The sequence below is a fragment of the Bombus affinis genome, chromosome 5, assembly GCF_024516045.1.
Source record: "Bombus affinis isolate iyBomAffi1 chromosome 5, iyBomAffi1.2, whole genome shotgun sequence".
NCBI lineage: Eukaryota > Metazoa > Arthropoda > Insecta > Hymenoptera > Apidae > Bombus > Bombus affinis.
The window spans coordinates 9,880,097-9,895,689 of NC_066348.1; the positions used below are offsets into that span (position 1 = coordinate 9,880,097).

General features: G+C 41.7%; 1 protein-coding gene across 5 annotated transcripts in view; it reads left to right on the forward strand.

The window, feature by feature from the left end:
* LOC126916983 (E3 ubiquitin-protein ligase MIB1) overlaps nucleotides 1-15,593 on the forward strand; it is a 441,377-nt gene that overhangs the window by 257,737 nt on the left and 168,047 nt on the right. The gene's annotated exons all lie outside the window — the stretch shown is intronic.

Genomic DNA, 15,593 nt, shown 5'->3' on the forward strand with positions numbered 1-15,593 from the left:
ATATCTTAAAATCCGTTCCAATTTCAAGTCGGACGGATCTGTCAGGACCATTCAGCCTCGGCTCGAGAAAGTACGAATCAGAATTTTAATTAAGCCTTGCATAAAACCGCACGGTTATTCCGCAAGAATATATTCTATCGGATCGAACGAGAGAAGTTTCGCTGTGGATCAACGTGCACGCCACCGGGCTCGCAATTAACGGCCGTTATTACCAGCTGTTATTACACTGAGAACGCTGATCCTATTTCGCCTTACACGTCGTTCCGTATCAAAATAGTCTGAATTATTTCGTACGTGTCCTTCGCTATACGTAGACGCTGCTGCATCGAAACGGAGTATCGTCACGCTGTTACGAAATGTCTACCGGTAGAATTTGAAATTCACCGACGTAATACAAATTTATGGAATACAGTGACAAAGTGATGATACATCAGCACGCAATAGCTGTGACACGGATCCATATTCAGCGTGGCGGGTGTGCGTCGAAGCTTCGCCGCGCCTCGACGGAGCGCGCGTCATCCATCCGTCACTGTTCCCAGGCCCTTGGTACAATTTGCGAATTAAATCGTATAAATTGTAGCGTCTTCAATTTTCCAGAGAGCTCGGTGATTAATCGCTGTTATTATTCACACGTCGCTCAACTTCCTACCCTGCTTCCTCGTATGTTTACTGTCAGCTTAAAGAGTTAATTCGCTGTTTTTAATGCGTTGTCTGCTGTTTGTTCGTTAACCGTGGACATGAATTTATTTGGCTCGATTTAACTTTGGAATAGTAGGTTCGTGATTCCAGCAAAAGGTAATAATATTAACATTGCAGACACGGTTCAGTTTATTACGTGAAACTATTAAGTTTCCCGTAATTTGCGTGTGCCCGATCGTGCGATTCGCTCGTGAAAATGAATTATTTACGAGTACTTCGTTTTTCCGATCGTAAGAAACGACACAAAGGATAAACATCGAAGCGAGATAAACGCCTACTGTTTATCAAGGAATCTGATTTTCAATTAAAAATCCAAGTATATGAAATACACAGGATACGATGGAACAATCGCTGCGTTGAATAATAAGAATACGCGCAAGTAATTTTCGTAGCCACCGTATAAACGAAAGTGTATAACGAAACGAAAGTCGATAACGAAACCATTTGGGATTCCTTGTAGCGAACTTGTTATTAGCAATCTTTTAACTTGCGTCAAAGAGGCAAAAACAAACGCGTATTTTTGCGCGAGTAAAAAATTACGTGGAAAACTGAATGCAATTATGGCACGTGGCACGTTTCCGTGCTGAGCGGCGATTTTATTCATACAACGCGTGCTCCGTTTTCCACCAGTCTCCTTTTATATTGTGTTTGCACGATCTTCGAAGGACGCGCGATAGATCGATTCGGAATCGCTGCGTAACACAGGATTGTGTCGGCTGTTCTGGCATGGCACAATCGCACCAAGGGAATTCGATATCGATGCACCAGCATATTGAAGATTGATGTTGTTTTTATACGAACATCCCCGTTGTATTGACGCTGGCATTCGTGAGCGGCCCAATGATAGATCGTTGTAACGCGAATTCTGCGCATCATCGTGCTTTCATATCGGCCTCCGGCCTTGCTTTTATGAAATCGTTACATCCTACTTACGCGGAATGGCATTATTGGCCGAGCAATGGTTACTTTTCGCTTGACACGAGACTCCGCTCCGTTATTTATCATCCATGAAAATCCCTGCTTCGTATAAATTGATTCTTGGACCGAGGAATTACGTGCGTGCCATATCTATTCGAGATTATCTTTGGATTCATTTTTGAAGAAAGGTTCCTGTAAAAATATTCATTTTTCTACCGGCATAACAAAGGCCAGAGCGTACAGTTTTATTGTAATTAAAAAACGAAAGATTATGTTACGACCATTCGCTCGTACAGTTCTCCCTTAGGAGAGAGTTTGATGACTAGTTACGTAAATTTAATAAAAGCCAGTAAGACTTGATGCGTTATTGTTCGTGTAAAAGACGAATTACACACGGCACGATGAAATAAAATGTCATCAACAAAGTTACAAAATCAATTTACAGAGTATTTGTATTTTCATCGGAAACAGATTTTACGGCGTAACTTCGATGTAACAAGAAAAACGGCCATTTAGAAAGCAAAATTACGCAACGATTCGAGACCGTGCTAAAAATATTGTTTGATTCGCTGGCCAGGCAGCTGAAAAGAAAAACAAATTAATGGAACGGTAACTTTATATCGGTGTTATCGTTTCAGTAGAGCTGTAAAGGGAAACAAATTAATGAAATACTGGCAAACTTTGTATCGACTCTGGCGGAACTGTAACGAAAAACAAATACCGAAACCGTTGTATTCGATGGTGTAAGAATAAATAGCACGGCGAAAGTTGTGAAAACCTGTAATTGCGTTGTCGTTTAGCTGCCCGATGAATATCGAACGTTACCACTCACTGACAAATCGTTCATCTCGTTCTATTTGCAGACCGTATGGTTTCTATGCTTTCAACCACTTGTTCTTCCATACGTTTGTCTCAGCAAAACGTCAACGTTGACTTAAAGAGAAAGGCTAATTCTCTGAAACACTTTTTCTTTCCGACTCTGTGATCTCGTACATGATCTATAAACATCACGTTTCAGTAGCTCTATGACGATATTAAGCCTGTACGATAATTAAACGTCCACCCGTATCAACGCTCTTTCTCCACCAGCCAAGAAAGGAAGAAAAAGAGAAGCAGAGAGAAACGATTAAGTTGAACAAATAGGAAAAAGAATGAAAGAATAAACATGTTGGAGCCCATCGATACTCTAAATTAACCGAATGATCCCTGCGAACTCGTAGCCGATCGAAGAAGAAATAGGATACGGGTATCCTGAAGAGGTGGACGTTCACCGGTGAAACAGCTCGTTCCACTTTAAAAAGTTTCCACGATAATCGCGGGGTCGTAGCATGCACGCCAGCCCGGGCCCCGGTCTCCTCCTTCTATTTATCTTATTTTTTGCCGAGCACCGTCCACCTCCAAACGACTCCGGTACCGAGTGAGTAATTATTCAAACAAGTAGAGTTGCGAACCACCGGCGTCGTTGCTATCGTCCCGCCTCCCTCGTCCCTCGGCCGTTAGCCCTGGGCGGAACGAAGGGTGAATTCGGTGAAACGGAACGATGGTCGAGAAAAGCGGGGAAAAGCGGAGGGTGCACGGGCCGCTGGGGCGTCTGAGTTGTATATAGGCAAACAGTCGCACACACGTGATAAAGTTGGAGGAAGTAAGTTACAGTTATACCGGGGCTAACCTCGCGAATGAAGAGTTATGCGGGGAGCATCCTCTCTTCCCCGACTTACCGACTGGCTCAGTGGGGATTAAAACACCGCTAACACGGGCATGTGCCTCTTCTTCGGCTCGCAGCCCGCAATAGTAACGCTGTTACGAGCAACGGACCTGCCACTGGCTGCCACGATAATAACGCACCGGCTAATTTCCTAGAGTCTCGCGTTGTTCACGCGTGATAATACGCTTGAGGAGGGTGGTGAGCCGCTCTCGCAGAGACATTCCGAGTTTCCATCTTTCCACGCCCAGCCTGCCGCCTGGCCCTTGGTTAAATGGGACGGCCGTGAAACCGGACCTCTGGCTTTCTGGGGCTGCTTTAAAAAGACCGCGTTCTCGTTTTAATGCGCGATTCGCCGAGACAGAGGGAGATATCGCTTTTTTTGTGACCTTTTTTCTCAGCTGGTTAATGTTGCCAACGTCCAAACGCGATTTTTTGCAAAAAGCAAGCGGCGCTCGTTTGTCCACGATTTGACCACGATTCACCCTTTGAAAAAATGTTATCGCCGAATGAAAATTTCCAAAAATGTGGCATCTGCGTCCTGTGGACTTTCTCATCGACTTTTAAGCGGATCGCGCTTGACCACGATTTCATCACATTTGTCCATCCAGAATTTTCGTTTGTCCAACTTTCAAAAAAAAGAAAGGTGTCGGAATTTTTATTAAATCTGGTTAATTTCGTCGTTCTGGAAAGTGACGGACGTTTAGAAAGTAACGCAAGTTCGATAAATGCCGAATATGAGAAAATTGATTTTTTAGCAAAACAATAGTCAGCGTTTCAATCTGGACCACTGTGACACGTGGATAAAACGCGAACAATAATATTCCACGTACGAATCAATGAAAAATGTTCATGGCTCTCGGATGTTGAATTTAAAAAAATTTTCGTTGGATGATAACTCTCTTTCGAAGGGTAGACGATCGACAATTTTTGTTGAACGAATGTGGTCATATCGTGGAAAAATGAATGCCGTTTGGCTTTTGTAACAATTCGCGTTTGGGGCTGCTACCTTTGGCCAACTTTTTTTTTTTGTCGTTTTTGGGGTAGATTTTTGGAATGAATGTGAGAAGCTGGGAGGCGTACGAATGATCGAACGAGGATATTCGATGTCTTGGTGATTGACGACGAAATGGGATGGTTGAACGACAGGAAATTGTTTTCATGCCTGGTCTTTTAAAGGAACTAGAATTTGAAAGAATCGTCGCTAGAATGGAGCTGAGCTTGATTTATATTATCCGTTTAGGTATAATTAGGTATACGGATTTATTGAAACAAATATTTTTATGTGTAATTAAACCTATTCGCGTGTAGTGTGGAGAATATATTCATACACGTCATATGTCACGTGGCGCGATAGATTTTTCATATTCCTAACAATAATTTTTGAAACTGAAGCTATTGAAAAAAGTTTGAACGAACGCGTTTGAAAAAGTATTTCGTTACTTCGTATAAGCTTGCAATCGAGACTTGTATTCTGCTTTCGAATGGAATTTTTCATTTCTCTGAAAGATTGGAACGATATGACAGAATCAGAAATCAAATTACGGATAAGCAGCGAACAGAAGGGAACATAAATTGAAGCTGGCTTTTCACATTTCGGTTAATATTATAATTTTCTGCAGCCGGTTACGAATCACTTGATAACGATTAAAATACCCAAAGGTGGGGATGGTAATGTGTGGCACGTGGAGGAAATCCTGCGAAATAGTTGAACGTAATAACTGTGTGGCCAAAATTTATTCAACTATTATCTTTAATACGTACGTTAGATAAAATCCTAGTTAGGAAATGTCGTTTAAAATTTAAGCGTAGTTTACATAAATGAATACATATGTTCATCTGGAAGACGCTTGACGATTATTATGCTAATTTTTAATTGGAGTTTCGTTTTAATAGCCGAGTTTAATGTAATTAAAATGGAATAGATTTGCGTCTATGTATTTATAAAACTGCTTACATACGGTGTGTACATATAAGAAATGTTAATCAAGAGATAATACGCTTAAAAACACAAGATAAACAGGCAATGAATTCGTAATTTTACTTCGAGCTTTCATGTTGCTAAAGACGGGAAAAAGAAACCTATTCACTATCACGTAATACCGGCTTTTCTTCTTTTGAGCAACGCTATACCAAAGTACTTTCCACGTGCTTATTTCGAATTACGAAAGAATCGCGTGAAATTTATGTCCCTTTCGTGCTCGCTGCTATCATCACCGCGTATTTCAGACGCGTTAATAACTATCCGCGTTTAATCTTTGAACGCGAAAATCTCGCCGAGACCCGCATAATTGCCAAACGATTCACGGAAGCGAGCCAGCTTCCCACGACAGATATCCCGCATAAATTCATCTGACAGTCGTGTTCCCTTAATGGATCGCAGCCTTGTCACTCCGGAGATTCATCTGACTCCCAAAAAGCACGCGGGGGAAAAAAAATATGAAAAGAAAACGGGGAGGGGCGGCGGGGGAAGCAGCAGGAGAAAAGAAAAACAATTAAACGCATCTACGACTAGCAACGGCCCCGAATTCCCAACAAAAGTGATAAATGTCCGGTGGTTTCCATTTCTCGGCGCTTCTTCGAAATACCGATACGAAACCGCTCGCGCTCCGCCGACAGCATTACCATAAAGCATTAATATGCCAGACCCCAGAGGCTGTCTGCGAAAGTGGCGTCGGTATCTGCTGAAATAGAAGAAACTACGCGGGCGAGATGGAGATAGAGGTAGCGTGTCTGGTGAAAGGAAGACGTAGAAAGATAGAGGGAAGAGAGTCTCGTGGTAAGATGCTAGGCGTGGGCGAATGGAGAGGGGCCAAAGACACATCCATCGGCAGTTTTTCACGCGGATCCTCGATATCCGGCGGCGTATCCATCCAGCACGCGGCGATATAAATGTATGGCGATGTCGCGTCTCCCGCGAGATGGAATGAATTTGTCAGGCCGCTCCTCGGGAATATCGTTTCCCGTGCTTCCGCTTGTTCCTCCCCGGTTGCTTGCTTGTCGCCGTTGCTTCCCGGCGCGGTTCTTCCTCGCTCGCCTGCGCGAAGATCGATCGGCCCGATAATACGAGTCCCGGCGAAGGATCAAAGAACGAATTCGATGATAGGGAAAAAGAGACGACGGTGACCCGTTCTCGAGTCGAAGCTACGGGGCCAACGACAAGGACGATGAATCGTGGAACGACGATTGGAACGATAGAGAGGACGATAGGAAGATCGAAGGGATGGTGCGTTCGAAGGAAATGGCGGCGCGCTGTCCCGATATCACGAGAACCGTGATGAACGTAGAGGGAAAGAGATAGCGGGCAAAAAGGGGGAAATAGGGGGCCTAATTTTATACGGTGCTTTCGGATAGCAGCGCAAATCCTCGGCCACGAAATCTGCTTTGGCCTGGGCAAACTTGCCGAGCAAAGAGAAACTCCTTCCTATCTCACTTATCTGGATGAACAGCCTCTTTCTTCGTTGGCCGCGTGTTGCCGCTTCGCTCTGCCTTGGATAAAGAGCGTCAGTGGCGGGCCATGCTGGCAGATCCACGCGACTCTGCTGCTGCCCGGCTCCAAACGAAAAGTAATTGCGCGAAATGGAGGAACCGAGTCGACCGTTACGAGACCCGGCCTCGATTCTCTCAACTTTGGCAAATTGAATCGCTCGAATTATACGGCGATCGTGTTTGGACGTCGCGTGACGGGTCAGTCGACACAATTTTGCCATTAATGAGCTTGGAGAAATAGCCGAACGAGCTGGGTAGGGATAATTTCGGTCGAAACTTGTACGGAAAATGTATGATTCTTATGGAACAAAACGTTTGAAAATTGCTAATTTATTCGGTTGTCCTAAAATTTTCTTTCTTTCTATAAGGAAGTAATAGTTGCACGATATTTTTTGTTTTACATTATTTTATTGAATTGTGTTGTGAAAACGTTGTGCGTTTATTATTAACAAAACGAAGGGAATTTTTGGGACAATCTAATGTTCGTCACAGAGGTAGAGAAAATTAATTTCGAAGATCCAACTTATAATCTTGTACCGTTTTAATTTGGGACGAGGGTTTGTTGTTAAATGGCCATAAGTATAATATACATATAAATATAAAACTCGGACATCTTCTATTTATTTTCGACATTGGCTTCAATCATATTGAACAATGATAAATACGTCGTATTACGTGATTCGTGTTGCCCATCTAGCCTGTAATTATACAAGTCCAATTATTAAAATGGTTGCTGTTTCGCATATTGAATAGCTTCGTTCGTAATGGTTGAGGCGTATGTGCAATTGATCATTGAAAGTTTAATGACAGCTTGACGAGTGAAACGTATAGAAGCTGAACAATATACGCTGATAAGAAGCTGTTTGTTTAGGGATATGCTATCGGTTGTACGATGTTTGTAATATACTTTTCCGGTTGAAACTGATCGTATGTTAGTATTGCATTTAATCGGCAGCACGGGATAATATTGAAACAGCACCGGAAAATACTTTATCTGCATTTCACGTCTGCTGAAATTTCTGTACCTCTTGAAAGTACGCTTCTTTTACCTGCAACGTTTTCTGGAATATTTAAATTAAAAATAAATATTTAACAGAATGTGTACACTGTACCATGAGAATGTAAAGTCTGTACCTTTAAAATGTATCTTGACGAAACATTATTAGTAACTTATCGCAAGTTACTCGAATAAACAGACAAGAAAACATTGAAAGACACAAGAGACGCGCGATAAAAATACAAAACGTATCGCATTCGCGAGGCTTAAAAATCGACAATATTTTTTACTTTCCTTCAAACAGTATTCACTCGTTCACCTATCTCGATGCTACGGTTTACAAATACCTGCCATTCCTCAAGTTCGGATTTCACCGCGATACTGCTCGATCGAGAGCTATGATTCCCGTGTCGAGTTCTCTTTACTTCGAACATTTCATCGTTCCAATCAGCGCAGCGGATCAATGACAAAGGAATGTTCGATGGACACGTGTACGAATGTTTCGCTGTAATCGTCCTTTTTCGTAAAACTGAGATTTTACGGAAACAAATCCAGCAAACGCATTCGATTTGCTTAATCGCAGCTGTGAAAATTTTAAATAAAGTAATGTTTTTAGAAGAGGCAAACACAGATTATTATATTTTGCATGGTTAATGATATTAAGAAACGATGGAGGAAAACGGTGTGTATTTTTGTAGAGTTTCAAAAAAATCTAAGGTTCTAAGAATTATAGCGCGTAATTCGAAACGAAGACTATTTTACCTGAACACGTAATTCAATTTAAGAATTTAAATAGTTCAATAGTTTCAATTTAAATAGTTTTTATGGTCGTATTCCCGCATCAATTTTATAAAATTATAACAATACACTTGGACAAATCGACTCGAAGAAGATTTAGGATTAGTTGGTATTTACGAAAATCAATGATCCATATAGAAAATTAGTTGACTAATAAGACAGTAAAAACGAAATCTGATTATTGATTACTATAAATTAGAAATATTTAACAATCCAATACTATCGTTCGCTTTTGGTAATTCATTTTCAACTAACGCATACATACACACGTATTCGATAAATTCCAAAATACATTTCACTGTAAAAATGTTGGGTTGGCAACTAAGTGATTGCGAATTTTGACATTACCATCTAATGATAAAATCCGCAATCACTTAGTTGCCAACCTAATAACACCGTATAATATCCAAAAGTTAGTATCGTTTCAATCTTCCTGACTAAATTAAATTCTTTACGCGAATCGTAGTTTTCGTTCACGACTTCCAGTCAGAAGTAAAATCGTTCCAACACATTTAACATCTTGCTGGCCGAACGAACGTGATAACCGTGCGACAGTCGGTCGTGCGAGTTACCACGAGCGTTGGCTACCATAAGATTTCGGACGTCACCGAAACGGAAAACGGTTGTCCGGGATATGGCGCGAAGGAAGCCGCGAAATGGCGCATAAACTCGGTGGCCACGCAAGTTTCAACGCAAACAGCTTGTCCGCCGCCAGTTTTACGACCACCCCAGTACCTTTCGATTTTCGATAGACTCCTTCGATAAGCGGCGGAAGCACGCGGCTGCTCCCCGATCTTGTCGACAGGTCGTCCACGATTACCATTTACGAGCGGACGCGCCATTAAGCTGGCAATCGTACCTTCCACGGATTTCCTACAAATCCGAACGTCCTGTACGTTTTCACCTTTGTCTCGATGATCGAGTTTACCAGCTAAGACTGTCCGAAGTGGTGAGCCACGACCTACCACGCGTCATTCACATTTTTACAATAACATTGTTCATTGTTGGTCGACCATTCGATATCGAAGATGATTGATGGATAATGGATCACATCAGATGCATTATCCAGTAAACGAAACAATAAATACAGTTCGTAGACAAATTTTGTCGCCACTGTGGCAACATCCAGCTGTGAATACTCAACGGGTGAAACAAACCTCTGTTTAGGTCTTTATTTTCTTACAATTTTACTCGCAAGAATACGAATTTGCACAAATGTCCACGGTCTACTTGTAACAATGCCAGTACTTGGAAATCTTGAAATATTCCGCAGAACTCTACGACTGTACTACACCCCGCGTCTCATCCGCAACTAATTGCGACCTATCGGGGTAACGTCGCTCTTAATGAAAGACACGCTTTTCAGTTCCTTTTGAACTGACTCTTTGCACGATGAAAACCACGCGGATCATCGTATTCGTGTGCATGTCGGCGGAACACGCTCGTCTCGCAAGACGATCGGAACGCGTTGCCCCTTGATAAAAACTCACGATCCCGTGAGAGTGTTTGCCCTAATCGGAAGGCTGGATGGCTGGCACGAAAATGGGACGACGGTGTGGTTAAGAGTGAGGACGCGTGATGATTTAGTCGACACTTTTATGGAAGCCGTGTAACGGCAAGAAACGAAGATAAGTAGGCCACGAATGAAAGGAACCCAGCGGGTGTACGTGCACCGACAAATAAAGCCGCTCGTGTACTAGGAACGCCACTTGTGCCTCGTGTGCCAGGGTTGATGAATTTAGCCGCCCCACGTCGACCTGCCGTCTCCTTGCACGCTTCGCTCGGCTGAAACGCCTCGCACCCGCTTCTTGCTTCAAGATGTATACGCAAGAGATGTAGATCGTTGTTCACGCAACAACGAACAACAAGACGAACGGCTCAGATTTGAAACTTTCACGACGATTAGACGACATATTCGTGGTTCTTGCCGTAGGTTTAAAGTCGTGTTTTTATTAGTAGATCGTAGAACGATAGAAACTGTGAACATTTCTTTACGCGTTTGTTTCGGGACAATATTCATCGTAATCGGCGAGAGGCATGTTTGTTGCGAATTGTTTGAAGTTACTTTGGAAATTATTCATTTTTTACTGCTTGATGTAATTGTACTTTGCTTGAACTACGCTGGTTAGAAAGTGTAATAAAATGTGATTTATAATTATAAAATGGTTACAACATATTAAGGGTATCTCGTCGCATTTTTCGCAATTTCGAAAAATACTTTGAGCAAAGAGTACTGCTCACGTATTATGGAAATAAAATATACATATTAGCAAATTGCTACAAAATTTTCAAATCAACGATATTTCTATTCTACAAATTGACCATTTGTCAGAATAAGTTCAACGCATCGCAGTACGTTTCAATATGTGTGATTTAACGTGGAAATTCAGGTCTCTAAATTTTCTTAGAAATTTCGAGTGATTAATTACGGAGTTATCTCGTAAGACATTTCTACTTGCACGTTTCTTTCTATTGGAAAATCTGAAAACACGTTCCAAACGAATCTTCGTAATCCTTCTTCTGGTCTAATCCGACAGTTTCTCTCGATTGCACCGAGAAAGGAGTACGACTTTATCCAACGAGTGATCCGTGCACGAAATGGCAAAAGTACTTCGTAAGGATGTTCCTTTGGCGAAGGTATCGCTAATGAAAATTAGCCACAAACGGCGGCTAATTACGCGAAGCGGCAGCAAGCGCGCTCGTTAAACGGCCTTCGTCTTAAAAATGTTCCATTAAATGTTAGGATCGAGAGGCTGCTTGAGGACACGTCTAATTTATAGGAACGGACGAAATAACGTGGCACGACGAAGCACGAAATAATTATTTGGTCGGGTGTTTCCAAGGATTGCTTGATGGAAATTAATTGGATTTCTTCTTCGAATGAATTGCATTTCGATGAGATAAAAGTCTGTATCTTGCATTTAATACGCGATAGATTTTTTAAACAATCGTTTAGTTAACGAACAACCATTTTATTAATGGAAAACCTGGGAAAATATTTTAGTTTACAAATAATACAGTTACGAAATAAAATATCAACCAACGTAATTTGATATTCGAATTTTGTATATCGCGTTTCTTCATATTATTAAAAATACCGAAAATGTTCAAGATTATTGGCTGTCTCTGTGCATATACATATATGATTCGTGAGTAGTAATCGTGTAACAGCAACTTTAATCCCAAAGCCAGGGGTCAATAAATGGCACTCGTTCGCACGTAACGAACCGAAGTACAGTTCACGCAAGATGGATGCTGCCATTTATGCATCCTTCGGATAGTTGATTTGGCACAACAGGGACCCATAAAACGGGCAATTAAGCGAAGATTAACTCCTCGGGTCATAGTGCGTCGAGTAGGCCAAAAACCATCCCCTTGCAGCTTCTCATCTGGCCAAGCTTCTCGTCGCTACCGTTCTACACATCCATACGAAATCCAAAAGCAGAGCCACCGACACTATAACAGAGCCTCATAGGCAGCAGGATTTAAAGGATTCCGTTAATAGGGTTACTCTGGCTGGCTGTTATGTGGTCGTAACAGCGCTTTCTAGCAGAGTCCACCTCGAGTCACAGCCTCGTCGAGCCTGATCAATGCTGAATTTCTCGTTTCTCGGATCTGCTTGATGAGATGCATTTCATTAGCACGTTGCAGATTACGCGAATTCAGGCCGTGGTAACTACTTCTCAACCATTTCGTTTGCTGTTCGGCGAACGGAACCGCGCCGCTTCAAGCGCTGGATTTTGAAATTTCGTTCTCGTTCCCGTGATCCTCTTAAGACCGAACCAGCCACTTGATTTTCAGTTTCCTCGTTAAATAAACGACGCTAGTTGTGATTGGATGTGGAGTACGTAGCGCGAAATAGCGAAGGTAAAAGAGCGATGAATCGCGTAAAGCGAATATTATTTTCTGCGCTAATTGGACGAATGATTATCGAAGTGTAAAATATTTTCGAAGAATCGCTCAGAAGGTTTCATCTATATGTACGAACTCAAACGTATTTAAAAAATCAGTCGTTTAATTAATTGTAAAATCTGGGTTATTAGAAAAAAAGAATTTCTGTAGAATATTTAAACAGTCATTAGCCGTATTTGTGCAGTGTGAAATATACGAAATAACAAACAATTTGACAATGACGTTATACGTCATGATGAGATATCAATAGTCGTAGCTTTTAAATTAACAAAATGAATTAAATAACGAATTAAGTTGCTTTGTGTCGGTAATTAGTTCTTGCACTGTCGTTATAGTTGTCATCCTCGGGCGAATAAATTTTTCTCTTCTAATTAAACAGATTTTCCCGAAACCACTTACACGGCAAACTAGCTGAATTTATGGATACTTGAGATTAAAGGGAGTTGCCAACTAAACTCATTTCTATGGAGAGCGCATTTAATCAAAATGACCCACAATGTTCTGTTAAGCACTACATTTGATTAGTCGCGATAGTTATCAGCTTGGAACTTCTACTAAAGTATCCACCTAATCTACAATGTGACGTTCGATTTGGTGTAACGATCTAAAAGAAGTAAGACTTATACGAACGACGAAATTTAGCGAAAATTGCGTGGAAACTTAAATAAATAAATAGATCAACGAAATAACAAGAAATAAAAGCGAGAAAAGTAATTAAAAGTTAAAAGAAAAGTTATTTCCGAAGTTCAGGTTAATCAACAGAAAAGTAATAACAATGAAACAAATATGTGTCTTATTTTTCTTCACTTTCTGAAAATAAAGATCAATCTCTGTATTTAAACAACGTACTGTACACATATCGTGTACTCTCATTTAGACATTACAACACCGTCTTCTTAACAGTAAACAAAATTTATAGGATATCTACGATTTACCTTAAAAAGTGTATAGGATAAATATTGGAAAAGTGTGACAGTTTCAAAGATGAGCGAACTTACAAACAATCGAATTAACCTCTCGATCGATCGCGTGATCCACCCACATACGAAACGAGAATCGTCGAACGATTGTCAGGCATCGAATGAAAATGACAAAGCACAGTGGCGATCTTTTAAAACGTATACCAGAAGGGAAGAAGTAAAGAAGAAACGTGACACGCAAGTACCTACACGCAATTCATCCCGGAGCAATTCTTTGCCCGAGCGTGGACTCTTCTTCTCGCTCGCAGGGACGTAGACACATAAATTTCTCTATCTCCGCGCTCATTACAATTTTATCTTTGCTCCGTTTGATTTATTCGAGAAGTTCAGTAACTTCACCATTGTGCCCGCGGACCGGCGAAGATTGCATTGTACGGTGCAGCGGCGAGCAGCAAAGGGAGAGGCAAGTTTCGTTCGCGCGATATGCTCCAGCAACCTGAGTCGTAGGAATATTTCGTCCCTTTCTCTCCGCCTCTGGTTTCACCTTCTCCGCTTCTGGCGAAGGATCTCCTGGCCCGCGGTGGTCCAGGGGAATTTTCTTCACGGCGTGTCCGCCGGATTATTCCAGGGAGTCGGCAGTTTAATTAAAATTTAAGGTAAAGCGCGTGTTTGTAAGCCATAAGTCGGACGATGCTCGTTAAGCGACACCGGCCGCGCCATTAATTATTGTTACAGGTGTTCGCCGTTGGTGATGCCAACTTAATTTCACGATTCGTACGGAATCGACGTAAATAATCGAGGTGCAACCCGTGCAACGTTTAATTTATGCGAGCAACAGAGATATCGTCGTTTCTCGGCTGCCTGCACTCCGTTCGCTAATTGAAACGGTAACGCGAATTTCATTCCGCTCGATCATTTTTTAACGGCCGAGTTTCGTCCGCGACTAATTGGAACCGCCCACGTAAACGCGGCCGCGAATCGCGAAATTAGTTTTTAAGTGGCCCATGGATTTTTCTAGGGATATACTGATTTCGCTCCGAGGCAGTTTATCCCTCCTCGCCGGGATCGTTGGAGGAGGAGGACGAGGAGGGCTTAATCTGTAATTTATCACCTCCGTTTGTTTACTCGACTCGTTAGTCGGGGAATTGCGCGATGGCCATGTTTTCGAGTTGTAGGAGCGAGTGTTGAGTTTTGTACAGGTGTTAGAGATTTTTCGGAAGTTCGTGAAACGGATTATGTAGGGATTAATATTTTCCAAGGCTGATATAAGGATTAAGCGTGACGTAAATTGGACGTAAAAAATATGATTGGAACAAAGGCGCATTAGACTTTTTATAGGTGTAATCATACGTAGAATGTCTTCTAGGACGTTTTCTATATATTTAGTAGGGACGAGTATAGTACGATTCACATTTGATGCATCATTTTTTAAGTTGTTGAATATTTCAACGCTCCATTTATTTTTCGAAATTCATTGACAATTTTTTCGTTAAATAAATGATATATCTCATCTCAGCGTTTAACTTTGGGTTAATTCCGGCGTTCTCGTCGCTCCTTCTTCACATTTGTAATTCTTCGAATATCTTTTCATGTATAATTTCGAGGAAAAGCATGGAATATGCAAAATATTAATAGAATGCAAATACATTGAACGTTGAATGCTGAAGGCAAATATTTAAAAAACCGTTACGTTTCAGCAACGTCTAGCGAAATATAACATTCGTCTCGGATCGTATTATGCAGATCCGAGGAGAACAAGAGAGTTAATGTCGGTGCAGACTACAAGTTTACAGCTTGATCAACAATCTCTACGGTTATATAACGTTATTCATGCCAAGAAGCTACAAACGAAACTATTGTCAAAGGTCAAAACACGATAAAGGTTCCGGTATCAGGTGGATCGTGGATCATAAACGGGAACAGCTGAACAGATGGCATATAGCAAAGTCGGAGCGACATGTCATCTTTAACGACCCTACAGTCGCAAAAGCGTGTCACTGTTACTTTCCATCTGGGCTCAGGAGCGGCGAAACAATTCCTCAGTCCCAACCCTGTGGACCATCGTGTCCGAGTTGGTTCTCGGCTATTCGCACGGCGAACCTCTTTACGAGCACAATACATAGTGAAATATGAATGCACGCCGCGCAGAAAGTAGGAC